Raw genomic sequence first — 12,150 nt, forward strand, 5'->3', positions numbered from 1 at the left:
TTAAGATATCTAACACTTTTCCTCAAACTAATGCATTCAAATCTGTCACGTCACAATAAATTTGACTGCTGAGTCACCAGGATGCTTCCATTAATGCACCACGTTACACGTGCAGTGTCATTAATGTGCACTTATCCTCTCTGACTCGCGTCTGCCATATGTCCATTCAGAAGGTTCGAAAACAGTGAATGGAAACCAGGTGTCAATAGGAGAGGGGGGCGTTCGTTTCCAACAGTGGAGCAAAACAGAGTTTTTCAGAAAAACCCTTCATTCTCCTCTGCATACACCTTCTTTCCAGAAACTTGTTCTTTCATCTTCCTCCGTCTTCTCTCTAGAACCATTCTCCTTCTCTCTTCTGCAACTTACCATCCTCTTCTCCGATCACGTTTCAGAAAACGCAGAGACGTTCCCTGCACCGTGAGCTCCATCTTGAACCGAACAACTTCCGGTTCTGGTAAGTATACTTGGACGCTCTTTTCTGGAATTCTGCAACCAGTTTCGTCTGCATGCATGGGTCTAAACCTAGCTCTTTGTGTTTCTTTTAGTTTTAGTAGAAGAGTTCAAGAGAAAAGTTGATAGAACCATATTTGGACAAGCCAATATCACTCGTTTTAGAACGATCACTACTGATCCGGGTAAGGGAAGCTTATTAGATTTAGTTCTTGTGTTATACTGTGATGTATGAGTGTTTTGTGAATTAGATGCGTTGTACTGTATGAACGTTCTGTAAATCTGTATGCGGTATGATTTTGATATTGGATGTTTGGTATATGATTATGATGCGATGCATGAGAATTATTGGGATATACTATGATATGGTTAATTAAATGTATGAAATTTTATACTGGAAAATGAGTTACTGTAAGTGAGAAATTGAAAATGAGATGTATATGAAAATGAACGTTCGTTATCGGTACGGTCATTGACCGTACGGTATTCATAGTAAAATTCTTTGAAGTAGTCGTACCCTTTCATTTGGAAAGGATTCCCTTTTTGAGGACGAACGCCCTCTTATATAGCTTTACGTTGTGCTTTCAGCCAGACATAAACATCATGAGTGTTGTGTAGGAATTGAGAAGCCTGATAATATCCCTTTGAACTTTTAGTCAAATTATTAAAACAGAGACTTTAAATATCTCCTCTTATATAAATCCCAATTTTATATGAATTTGAATTCAGCTAAGAGCCTCGATCTAAAAACGTACGTCCTAAGCGTCGCTCGGTCTTAGACCGAACGCTCGTCCCAAAGAGTAAGTGATAAGTAGCGCTCAGTCTGATACCGAAAGCTCGTCCAAATGGGTATGTGGAAAAAGAACGCTCGGTCGTATACCGAACGTTCGTTCCTTCTTTAATTATCAACGAAACGGTAATAACATTCGTCCTGAATTCTCCTAGCGTTCGTCCTAATATTTAAATAGCGTTCGTCCAATAATCCTAGTAACGTTCATCCAATAATCCTAGTAACGTTCGTCCAATACTTCAGTGACGTTCGTCCAAAAGTTCCATTAAATGTCTATTTTCACGATCGGCCATTGACTGGCAAACGGTTTTCCCTAAGTTAACGGTTCTCGGTACAAATCTCCATTTGTCTGGTGGTGTTACATTCATTTGAATTTGGCCTAGAGCCTTTATACTTAACTTATTCTAATTATTATTCGGGTCGTACTAAAGTCAGTTCATTTAACTGATTCAAAGGAGTCTTTCTCGGTCTCGCTCTCGACGTTCGTCCTCGTTATGAAGGGGAGTGAACGTTCGTCTTTTTATGCAAGTGGAACATAGAATGAAAATGTATTTAAGAGGAAAAATTAAGATGTGCGAACCACTATAAAAGTTGAAATTGTGATTGTGGTTTTTGAACGAGCGTTCCAGGGAGGAACGACTCTTGGTTGAAAGATTGAGAATTGTAAAGTATGGATGTGGTAAGCTTAGCTGGCAGTTCATCCTGATATTCCGTGAGTGCTCGTTCTCAAGTAGAGAGGAGTATGTCATGTGTGGGAATGGCAGGAGGTCTTAGTCCATAACTGTAACTTGGCCAGAACGGACTAACCTCAGGTGGCAGTTGATGAGTATTCCAGCTCTTCCACCTGGGTGCACGGACGTCGTAGCTACACAGAATTCATACAGTCCGGACGGTCAGTCTAGTAACAGGATTTTGATTGAGTTAATGAATGAATTAAATGAAGGTGTTTAGAATTATTTGATGTATTCGATATTTATGAATGTATGTGTGGTTACTTGAATTAAATTCAATAAGCTTACCCTTGCAATTTCCATTGTGTTGTCTGTATATGTATATCCGTCATGTCCTTGCAATGATCATCTGTGTGGATGTGAGCAGATGGAGATGCTTCTCTGGAGCAAGCGCTTGAAGAAGAAGTTATTGCTGAAGAAAATCTAGTAGACGTGGAAGTGAAGGCCGAACAGTAAAGGCGTTCGGTTTTTAATTAGTTTTAGTTATTAGAGCGAGTGGCTGTGAGCGAGTGCTCTTCTTCTGATTGTAAATATTAGGACGTTCGGTCATTGTTTTGTAAACCGTTCGTCCTTATGCTTTCGTGAACGCTCGTTATTTTGTGTGTATATGTAAGGCCGTTCGGCCATTTTTGCACACTGCTCTATTTAATTGTAAAACTGTTTTATCATATTAATACATGTTAATATTCTATTATATAGTTGCTGACTGTATAATTTTGGGATGTTACAAAATCGTATATATTAAATTTGGTACAAATATAATCAATTTTGGGTCTTTGTAAAGATTTAGTGAAAATATTTGCTAACTAATCACTTGATTTAACAAATTCAATCTTGATGTCTCTAGATACAATTTTCTCTCAAATGAAATGATAGTCAATCTAAATGTACTTGATCTTTTTATGAAAGACATGATTAAAACTAATATGAAGAGCACTGATTGTCACATATAAGTGTCATTTGAGTGACATCTCCAAATTGTAACTTTTTAAGCAATTGTTTAAGGCAAACAAGCTCACAAGTGGTTGAGGCTATAGTTCTATATTCTACTTCTGCACCAAATATTGCCATAACACTTTGTTTCTTTCTTATCCAAAAGATCAAGTTACCATTAATGAAAATACAATATCTTGATGTAGACCTTCAATTAGTAGGAGATCCTACTCCATTAGAATCTGAATAACAAACAACTCTTGTATGGTTATTAGAACTATACAACAACCATTTTCTAGGAGCTCCTTTAATGTACTTTAATATATAGATGAATGCATTTTAATGATCTTCACATGGGGAATTAAGAAATTAACTTACCACACTAACTGCAAAGGAAATGTTAGGACGCGTAAATGTAAGATAATTCAATTTTTCAACTAGTCTTCTACACTACTCGGGATTTGATATAGGATACCCCTGATTTGGTAGAAGTTTAGTATTAGGATTCATGGGTGTGTTAACAAATTTTGAATTCATCAATCTAGTTTCTTCCAAAATATCCAATGCATACTTTTTTTAAGATATCACCGTTGGATTGTGTCAATACCCAATAAATATCTGAGTTGGTGATGACTGCATATTTATGTTTTAAAATTCAAATTTTTGATGAGATTCTTGTGCTTAAATGATTGATTTAAAATGAATTTGTGACGATTGGATTTATTGGGTTTGGGAATTAAAGATGCTTAAAATGTGATTCTTAGTTGTATAAATTATTTTGGATGTTCTAATGTTTATTTGTGCACCTGAAGTTAGAATTTTATTCATTTAAAGCATGAAATTCAATGCTCAAAACTAATCCAATCTGGTCAACTCAGGGCTCCTATGCAATTTTGAAAAGAAAGAGATAGCTAAAGTGCAATTAGAGGAAAATTTTGGACTTCTATACAATTTTGAATAAAATAAAAAAGGTTCAAATATATTAGATATAAGGTAAAATATTTTATCAACAAAATATTTAGAGTCTAAGCCCAATCAAGCCTATATAAAGAAACCCAAGAGAGGCAGAAATCATAACTCATTCATTTAGACTCCTCCACTAGAAACAATCATCCACCACTCCTCTCACTTTTATTTTATTAGGTATTCTACTTCATTCATGGAGGGCTAAACTTCTAGGGCTATTCCACTGTAATTTCATTATGGATTCTGAGGTTAAGTTGAATTAATGTATTTGTTTCTTTTGATTATTGATTTGGGTTATTCTTCTTCTATGTCTTTCATCTCTCAATCATATTAAAAGCAATGATTTTTGCATCACAAAGTGTTTGACTCTACATGCATATTAATCATATGAGTTCAAGGGTTTCTAGGTTTAATTCAGAATTTACTTTGATTGAATTTAGGAACTTTCATATGATTAAACGTGTTCTTGCTACTAATTGAGAATGTACTTTGATTGGTGATAAAAATTTCAACTATAATTAATTGAGAATTTACTTTGATTAATTAGCTTCTAATTTGATTAAGGGATTTAAGAATAGACATCGTTAAACACAATAGGAGTTAATTGAGAATGTACTTTGGTTGAATTCATTGTGAATAATCTAGAAAGGGTCTTGCCTTTGATTGAGAATCTACTTTGGTTGATTGTATGATCGCCCTCAAATTAATTAAGAATGTACTTCAATTAATTTGAAACTCGAACAATAATTAATTGAACAATAATCTTTGGATAACCGATAATGAATCTATCTTTGAAAAGTAGTGGAATTAGCCTATTTCATTATAATTGTTTCTAAGTTTCCTATTTGTTCTTCAAACATTCTTCAAATATTAATTTCATTAGCATAGCTTTTCACTTTTATTCTTGAGCATTGCATAACATTCATAAGAGTCAAATATTGAAAAACAATTTTGTGTTCATTGGCAGACGACTCAGGGTTACTTTAACCCTATCTACTTTCTTGACTACTAACTTGACAATACTAAAGTTGCCTTGAAAAGTATTATCAATTTGATAGCTTTAACGACAGTGTATCAGTTGGCCAAGATCTTTGATCTGAAAATGGTGGCAAAGATGTTTCATTTAGGAGATGTCATGGTTGTCACTGTTTATGATAACGATGTCATCAACATATATTATTAACTAGACACATTCAAAATTCGAGTGACAATAAATGATTGAATGATCTGCCTCACACCAAGTTATACAAAATTGCTTTCTAAATTTTCCAAACCAAACCCAATGTACTTTATTTATAGGAAAGGAAGCCAATTAATGCGAAAGATGAATATATGTTGGAGATGGCAAATTGATGGAGGTGGAAGCTATAGGGAATTTTTTATTATTATTATTATTATGCACCAGTTTTTATTTGGATTTCAAAGACATCTTTGTTGTGGCATGGATGAAATTTGGTTTCAGTTTCGTATTAATTTAAATGTTGTATTCATTTGGAAATAATGGTTTTAGTTTGTCTTTTAATTTAAATGTTGTTGGAACTGATTCACTTTTGGCTCATGATAATCTATATATGCTTGATACTATAACTTCCTATAGTAAATCCTTAAATACAGAATAACGTGGTACTAAACGTAAAATTGATAATTGATGAGAGGGTCGCACCTCACACAAAAGTTGATTGCAAAATTAATGCAGTATAAACTAGGAAGTGACTCCTAGGTCGTCTCTCAAGGACCAAATGTGGTTCGAGTCTTACGTCAAACATGAAGTGGGGGGTTTTGTGATTTTGTTTGCGGATAAAAATTAAATACAAATGAAAGTATTAAAATGGAAATTACAACCGATAAATATCCAATTACAATTCAAGCGGTAAAAAAAATGTAACACTTAAGCTAAAACATTAAATGCATAATTATGTCATCTATCCCACACATTCACCATTGAAAAGAAGAAAGAAAAAAAAAACATTTCAACCCATAATGCAAAATATTCTAAGGCAAAATAAATGAAAGAAAATAAAACTTTTCTACTACCATTAACCGTAACCCTTTTGAATCTACCATAAGAAATTGAAATTGCAATTGCAATTGCCGTGACACCACTTCTTTTTCAATCACCGTGCATGTGCACCTTTTTGCTCCCATCAATCAGCACTTTTCCCTTAAAAGAAAATGAAGGCTAAATATGCTAAAAAGAAATCCCATCCAGACCGTGCACCATTCTCCAATTGAATGTTCCATCATCAATTACCGCATCTCAAAATGAAGATAATGAATGCTCATTCACGAACGGAGCACTCCAGGACGTCACCAGGCCGTGACACCTTGTGCCTCTGTGCAAGCAGTAAAAGAAAAACCGAGAGCTTATCTTCTTCTAAGAAAAATCAATGGATCGTGTGCTTCCTCCATCATGAACGTGGTGCTGCCCTCTTTTTTTCTCCAAAAGCAAAAAGCGAGAATGTCTTCACAAGTCACCGTTTTTCATACTCAAGGAAAAGAAAGATGTGTTCTTCATTCATTATCCCAACGTTCCCAAAAACCCAGAGTCAAAGAAAAATATATTCCCCCATTACAAGCACCTCCAAAACACAAAAAAATGAGAGAGTAAAATAGCAAAATGCAAGTGGCGGCTGGAACAGCTCCAGGCAGAGACACCACTCTTCTAGCACACTCCCCCTCTAGCCGTAGCCCTCCATAGCTAAAAAAAATGTCCGTACTAGGTTGCGGCTGGAGCTTCAAATTAAAAGATGAATGACCCCCCTCCGCCAGGCCTCATTGACAGAGTGCTTTTTTTCAAAAAAAGAAAATCCCATTCTGCTTCATTCCAGCCAACTTTCCCGTGAAGCCCTTGGATGTGTGCTATTGGGCTGCTTCCGTGTGCACCTCCCAGATGTGCGTATGTATCTCCTTTCTCCAATGCTGGATGCCACCTCCAAAGTGCTTCCCATTCTCCGCGTGACTTCTTTCTTGTGGGCCGTGTGGCGTGGATTTCTCTCTGCTGGGAAATGAAGAAATGTGGCTGCTTCTCGTGTGCTGTGACCATGTGCGTGGAGTGAAGTGTTGCTGGACACTCCTTCTCTCACGTGGGCCTCTTCCTTGCTGCCACATGCTGGATGGAAGCTGCGTGGGTGAGCGTGAAGACTTCTTCCTTTTGCCACCTCCTGGACGCTCCGTGATGTCCATGGCCCTGCTGCCCATTTCTCCCAACGCTTCCTGGACTCTCCTTCACGTTGCTTCACCTGATTGCTGGGCGTAGCACCCTTCTCCATTCAAGCACCGTGTATCCAAAGCTGCTCCTACTGGACCAAGGCCAAGTGAATGTCCGCGTGTCTCAAGTGTGGACGTGGAAGCTGGACGTGTGTGCAGTTGCTTGCTGGATGCACCCCGCTGCTGTCCAAGCACCTCCTCAACGTGCACACCAATTTACTGCAAGCGTGGGCCGCTGCACCTCCAATGTGCTCATGGGCCGTGACCCTCTTCCGTGTGGGCGTGAGTTTTTCCAAGCCATGAGTGGTGGCCCTCCTTCTTTGTTTAATTCAAAATGCTTGCCAAAATAAATGGGTTGCCGTGTGGTTTGTGTTACACATTCTTTACGTGAAATACTGGCCTCAAAGTAATAAAATAGAATAACACTTCTCCCAACCAAAACCGTGAATGGAACGTGGTCCCTCCATCATTTCACTTCTTCAGCACTTTGCATTTTGGAGCTTGCCAACGTGACTTGTCCATGGGCCATGTGCTTTTTTTTTTTTTTGTTTATCAATTGAATAATAAAAAGCTGATGTGAAATGAAAAACATGGGGAATAAAATCTGCACATCTCTTCTCCACGTGGGCCGTGTGTGTCTCAATGTGGTGACCCCTTCATGGCTTTGCACCAATATTGCTTTAAGATGAATGACTACCCCTTTCACATTCAAGACCATTTTCACGTCCAAACCCATTTGCATTTTTGGATGCTGCCAGATTTGTTTCTCGGTCCAGTTGTCATTTTTTTTTTATTAAACCTTCAAATATCCCAAATTGTATTTCCAAATTTTCCCTGTAATTTATAGTGCAAATAATTAGTTTAGATAATTCAAATTAATCAAAATTAGAATTACTAGTCAATTAAGCACAATTGGTGAAAACGGGAAAATACCGGACATTTAAGCACAATTTCCTGATTAATTCTAGCACAATAAACTAAGTGAAGTGAATAAAATATCGACTCATCAATAATACTAGCTTAAGAGCATTTTGGCACAAGCGTTTAGGTCACATATCTAAAAACATATTTGAACGCTTGTGTTCGATGGAATCTTGGATTCCATCGACTTCACAAATTTTGATATTTGTATTAAATGTGTTAGAGGTAAACAAACAAAAACAAAGAAATTAAGTGTGTATAGAACTACAAACGTCTTAGAATTGATACAGACATACATTTGTGGTCAATTCCCTACACCATTATGGAATGATCATTATTTTATATCATTCATAGATTATTACTTTAGATATGCATATGTATATCTAATACATGAAAGTCGCAATCTTTGATGTATTCAAATCATTTAAGGTTGAAGTTAAGAATCAACTCAACAAAATAATTAAGTGTATTAAGCCTGATCGTGGTGGTGAATATTATAGCAGATATGATGGTTTAGGTCAACATCATTCAGAACTAGGGGTGGTAAAAAAGGTTCAAGCCCGACAGTTGATAACAGTTGATTTTATCATTATTTACGATGCAATTTTGATACTAAATCAACTCTCTTTTACTTTGAAACTTGCTTAAACTCTTGTTTTTAGTTTACTTTTGTGAATAAGAGAGTTGAGGTTATACTTAATGATTTTAATCACTAATTCCCTTAATTTTGTAGCTTATTGGAATGATTTGGAAGAGGAGTAAAAATGTCAAGGAGTTGGAACTCAGAAAGGACAGCAAAAGCACCAGAAAAGAAGGCTATAGAAAGTTGAAGGACGTCTGGTTGCCCTTTTCTAGGGCCCTAAGCGCTGGTGTCACGCAACCACACCTAGTTTCCCTTTTCTAGGGCCCTCAGTACTGAAGTCACACAACCACGCCTGGTTGCCCTCATATGGGGTGCTGAGCGCCGGCTACTTGCACCGCAGGACGCATGGTTGCCCTCAACCAGGGCGCTAAGGGATACTCCTCTCGCAAGGACGCCTGCTTGCCCCTAGTGAGGGCGTTGAGCACTGACGACTTGGGCTTTTGGATGTGTTTCTGATTTATTTAAGGACCTCTACGCATTAGGGTTTGTATCTTTTGACGGCTGAAGCTTGGAGACACTTCTTTTCAACCCTTTGGAGGCAGACTTGGATGCGGGAGCTTTCCTTTTCTCTTTCTAGGGTTTCCATCTCATTTTTATTCCATTATACACCAAGGTTCTCCATGACAATGGAGAACTAAACTCATTTGTTGTTGGGGAAGATGTAACCTCTAAACTTTCATGTATTTGAATATGAAATGAATTATTTTATGCTTCTTTCATTAAATGTTAGTGATTTTCTCCTTTGCTCAATGCTTGTTATGTTTTGATCATTCATAGCATGATGTTTGTATTTCTTTGTTATTGGGAAATACCTAGAAGTCATGATCCAAAGAATTTTACCCGAAAGAAATATTGTCTAGGGATAAAAATAGGATGTTTGGTTGTCTTAAGTTTATATTCTGAATACGGAATTGATTGTTAGGGTTTTCAAGGGATTGTTGTCTAATAGTCAAATCTAGGCTTTTTACGTCGGGGGATCAGGTTCTAAGTAATTTAAAAAGTGACGTTAACATTCTAATGAAGAAGACGAATTCTAATGTGCATGAAAGTAAAGAAGGTTAAATCTAAACCCTAACAACATCATCATCTCATATCATTTAAACATCATTCATTCACTCTTGTTTAAGCCTCCATTGATCACTTTTACACTTTAATATTATGTTTACTTTTCTTGCATTTTATTTTAACCATTGACATTAAATCAGAGCACACTCTTTGCATATGGCATTATGGGTAGTTCTAACAACTAAACCGTCTTATAGGAACAACGAAATCATTATCTTTATTTTTTTTTCTCAAAGAAGGGATAAAAATCAAATCGGTTGAACTGGCAATGGCAAATATACAGAAGCATCAATGCAATGAATGATGATGAGTAACAACTTGTAAGTGATAGGATGGCAAGAGAAGAGACCATAAATAAAATTTATTATGTACTTGATAATGTCTAATTCAAGTCTCATTCAAAAAACAAAAATTTAAACTTCCTTAATTTCCTTCATTTCAGTTTTACATATGGCCTTGTCCTGAACTTCTTCAACTTCAAGTTTCATACTTAAGTCCAACCACTGCACCCCTTTCTCCCAATACATTATTTTTTGGTTTAATGTCTCCGTAGGTCCCTATTTTGGTCATGAATTTCAAATAGGTCCTCTTCATTTTCGGCGTATCAATTGAGTCCTTGTTTTTGTAAAATTGAATCAATTACAGGCCTGCCGTTAATTTGGACAAACGGCCGTTACGGTATTGGTTAGGTGGCATGGTTGAGTGCAGACGTGGCATTTAAAACGATTATTGTATTAAATAATTGGTATGCACGTATGTTTATTCAGTTTTGGGTAAGGGCAAAGTAGGAAATTTGAAAAAATTAAAGGGCAACTGAGATTGGGGAAAGAATTTGAGGGTTTTTATTATTAGGGTTCGCGTGAGAGGCCAAAAATCGCGATCGTAAGTTCGAGCTGAAGCGGCAGAGTGCATGCAGTAGGCGGTGTCTGTGGGTCCTTTTGTTGTTGGAAGCAAGAAGCTGAAGCACGTGGTCAGTGGAGGTTCATCTAAAGGAAGGTAAGTGTTTGTGCTTTATTGTATTCGTTTTTATTCAATCTAAACTACAATATTCGGTGGTGGTCCCCCATTGATGTATGGTTTGGTCTGTGGTTTTGATTGCATTTTGGTGGTCCCCCATGTATGTTTAAAGTTATTTGACTTTGTCTGAGTGCGTATGTTTAAAGTTATTTGATCTCTGTGCCTGTTTTAATATATATATTTTTTTGTCGTGATATGTTTTCATAATAGGTCTGTAGATATATTTATGTTGTGTTGTGCGTAATGGAGGACGCTATTGTGTGTGTGTTCCACCATGGAGGAAAGTTCATTAATGATAGTACCCTAAAGTATGAAGGGGAGACAACAACTTTGTCCTTTGACCCTGACACGTGGAGTTTTTTTGTGGTTGTCAGTGTAGTCAAAAGTTTAGGATATGAGAATTTTAAAGATTTATGGTACTGTTTAGGAGGGGGTTTAGTGTTGGAAAATAGGTTGGAACAATTGATTGATGACAGAGGTGCCATGCATATGGCTAACTTAGCTAGGCTTAATGGTGAAGTTCACTTATACGTTGTCCATGTAGTTTCTGATCCCGAAGTCATTCATATGCTTCAGGACATGACTAATGATGAAGGAGAAGTTGAAGGTAATGGTACAGTACAAAAAGAGGTTGAAGAAGATGGTGATTCTGTTAAAGTGGAGAAAAATTTGTTGTAAACATAGACGAGTTCTCATGCTCGTGCAGGAGATGGAGCATCACAGGAATTCCATGTTGTCACTCCCTTGCCGCAATGAAGTTTCTTAATATTGATGGCCAGCAGTTCATTCCGGCTTGCTTTCTAAAGTCCACCTATGAAGAAACCTATGCATCAATCGTATATCCCATCAACGGCAACAACATGTGGGACCTAACACCATATCCGGATGTCATGCCTCCTAGGAAAAAGGTTATGCCTGGAAGACCTAAAAGGAAAAGAAGACTGGAGCAGTGGGAGATCAGAAAGGATGATTCACGAGTGAGCAAGGGTGGTTTGCGGAAGAGATGCGGGATATGTAGGGAGGTTGGGCACAACAGGAGTCGTTGCCCGAAAGCAACCCAAGAACCAATCATGCCATCATCGCAATTATCTGAAGTGTGTATGAATGATGACGAAGCTGAACTATAGATGTGTGTATAAATGACAATGATGCCGAGTTTAAGGAACTTTGGTTATGTAATAGTGTAAGGAACAAGGTTAATTGTTTTACTGCTATGTAATTTAGTGAATGACAATGATGCCAACTATGTATGGTTTTGGATGTATTACAATGATGCCAACTATGTATGGTTTTGGATGTATTACAATGTTTTGGATGTATTACAATGAGCAGGAACTATTTTGTCAATGACCAGGAACTGTTTTGGATGTATTACAATGTTTTGGTTATATTACAATTTCCTTCTTGGACGTCTTATATACAACGAT

Source organism: Vigna umbellata, chromosome 9 (assembly GCF_029865625.1).
Source record: "Vigna umbellata cultivar VRB3 chromosome 9, Vumbellata_1.0, whole genome shotgun sequence".
Classification (NCBI taxonomy): Eukaryota; Viridiplantae; Streptophyta; class Magnoliopsida; order Fabales; family Fabaceae; genus Vigna; species Vigna umbellata.